Source organism: Odontesthes bonariensis, chromosome 8 (assembly GCF_027942865.1).
Source record: "Odontesthes bonariensis isolate fOdoBon6 chromosome 8, fOdoBon6.hap1, whole genome shotgun sequence".
NCBI lineage: Eukaryota > Metazoa > Chordata > Actinopteri > Atheriniformes > Atherinopsidae > Odontesthes > Odontesthes bonariensis.
Genome location: NC_134513.1, coordinates 16,508,731 through 16,511,634, shown reverse-complemented (window position 1 = coordinate 16,511,634; position 2,904 = coordinate 16,508,731).

Here is a 2,904-nt window from a genome sequence, read left to right as displayed (position 1 = left end):
GTTAGAAACCCTGGGAGGGCTTATCGAGAACCTCACCATTAAGATAAATAAATAAAATTAAATGTATCTTATCAGGATAAAACAACAAATGGATTAATGAGAGAGAAAAAAAAACAATAAAGAATAAAAAACAACATCACAAAAATCAATAATCAAGCAATGAATCAAGAAATAAATTACAATAAATCAAAAGACTAAATTGCAATGGCAACTGTAGGCAAAAAAAGAGAAGAAAAAGTATTAAGACGATCTCATAAAGTACAGGGGATCTTTTAATTTCCTTTTATAAATGGGTAGGGAGGGAAATCATAAACAGCAAACAGATGCAAATATACTGAGTTGTGATTGCTAATCATATATCTTTTTAATGTGACAGAAAAGACGTGTCCCTGCACTGTGCATTTGTGTCACTTTACCTAAAGCTTTTCAGCATCTGTTCACTCCCCCACGTGTCTTTCCGTAGACTCGTGTGCAAAACTGCCAAAGAACTCAATTCACCCACATGTGAAACATTTCAAAGTTTTGTCAAATTTCAAGCATGTTCTTGAAATGTTCCCATTTTCAAACCATTTAGATGGATCACATCAGCCAGATGATACAAGTTGATGATACAATAAATTATGACACAGTAAAAATCCATCCAATGTGCTTCCAAAAAGTAAATAATCAGATTGTAAACAAATTTGAGCAAATAAATAACTGAAATTCAATTGATTGTTAACTTGATCCTTTCCAGTAGTGTATTTGTTAGTGCAAAACTGTTTATTAAATAATTAGGACATTCATTTCCAGTGCGAAATGTTGAAATTTTATTATAGTGAAAAGATTTTTTGGATAAAGGAAAAGGACCTCTGGCGCCACCTTCTGGCCTAATAGTGTTAGTTTTTTTTTGGAACGTGTGTTTCTTGTAGCACTTTTCCTCTGCTGTGTCACGGTCACTTGACCCTCACATGACTGCAAGTATAATAACTAGTGTTGGTCATAATGCTGAAAGAAGAAGCATTATTCCTATTTTTTTTCTATAAAGCAATGCACAATTACCTAACATTATAGTTTTAGCAGTAAGCGAATAAAATCTTCAAATTCTTCAAATCTGTTTGCGTTTTTGTCACATTTATTGTTAATAGAGACTGACTGAATACCAAGTGTGTGTGTGTGTGTGTGTGTGTGTGTGTGTGTGTTTATTTTTTTATTCAACAGAAATCATCTGATACCCTTACTATGATGATTTACTTTCTCTCTAAAGTCAAATGTAATCATCATTTTACGCTTCAGCCTGACATGGAGCATCAATTTTACCAGCTTAGGAGCCAGTGCTCTACAAAAGGAAAACTAAAGCAGAACTGCAGTTTGGTAATTGTCCAGCTGGCAAAGACTTGCCCTTTTTATAGTGTTGTGGTAGGGACACACAAACGGAAGATAGTAATTTGAGCACAGCAATTGTAGACATGGCTGGAGCAGATGCATTTTTTCCTTTTTTTTTCAGGAGAAAAGTCTCATGGCAACTTTGATAAGGATTAAATGTTATATTTAGGGATGGATGTCCTTTGGGTGTTGTATTCATTCCTTTATCATGTCAATTGTTCAAATGAGTCTTGCAAAGCAGTCTCACTGGAATCTGTCTCAACATCTCACACCACTGGGACTGCACCAGCTGTGACAGCCACAATGCACACAACTGTTGGGCCTATTGCATGGAAGATGTTAAAAAAAAGGTCAGTAACCAGCCCAAGACAGGTTACTGACCTTTTTTTCCAGACCTTAGAAACTATGCGAAAATGTACTGAAAAAAAAACAAAACAAATAAAAGACGTTTTTGCTTTAAATAAGCAAAAAAAATCTGCCAATGGAACTAGTGAGAATTGTCTTGTCAAGATTTCTTGAAATATGATGTGATACTTGGGACTTTTGAATTAAAAGTGATCTTGAAATTAGCTTAAAAACCTCTTCAAATGTAAAAAAAAAAGCTTGTTTCATATGATGTGTGACTCAAAACAATTTGTTTTCAAGACTTTTTCATTTAACAAGATATTCCAGATGTATTGTCTTCAAACAAGTCCCTGTATCCGGCTGAAAAAGTGCTTGTTAGGCAGTTGTGTCTTATTATTAAGTGTAAAGAGATAAAGAGGAGGAGTGGAGGAGACTGAGTCATCTCCCTGAAATGAGTTTTTGGAACTTAGGATGTCTGGCTTTATCAAAAAGGAAAGTTTTAAGCCTGGTCTTAAAAGTGGAAAGGGTGTCTGCCTCCCGGACATTTACTGGCAGTTCTGAGACATCCAACATCCACATAAATCATGTAGAAACATTTTTGGTAAGGATATAATTAGAAATATGAAATGTTGTATTCTTACTATTATATACGACCTCCACTTGTTGGTAGGCTACTGTATTTAAGAGGATGGGATGTTTGGGAATAAGGTGACCTGATGTGGATCTGAAGTAAATTACATATTTTTGTAGCACAATTCTTCACAGGCGAATTCCGAGTTCTAATTTATTCAATAGTTGAAAAGAGCACCGAAGAAATGTTATTTCATGTTGGGGATGAAAATGAGCACTGGGGGGAGCCCCATTAACGCGCACACACGTCAAAGCGGCTCTGCTTTCATCATCCGGCTCTCCTCCCTCAAACAGCCAGAGAGCCACAAAAAGGTAAGAGCCCTCACTCTGTATTACTTTTAAGTACAGAATAACGGAATAATGGAGCCACTGCCGGTCTGCATCATAGAATAAAACAAAACAAACAAAAAAAAGATGATCGTATTGTTATTCTTACAAACATTGGACTACAAACTTGCTTGATTGTATGTGAATAGCGCATGCGTAAGCATACCGGAAAATGTTGAAAATTTCGTAACCGAGTGATTCATCTCTCTTACACACTATCCCTGGCTTATCATAAGC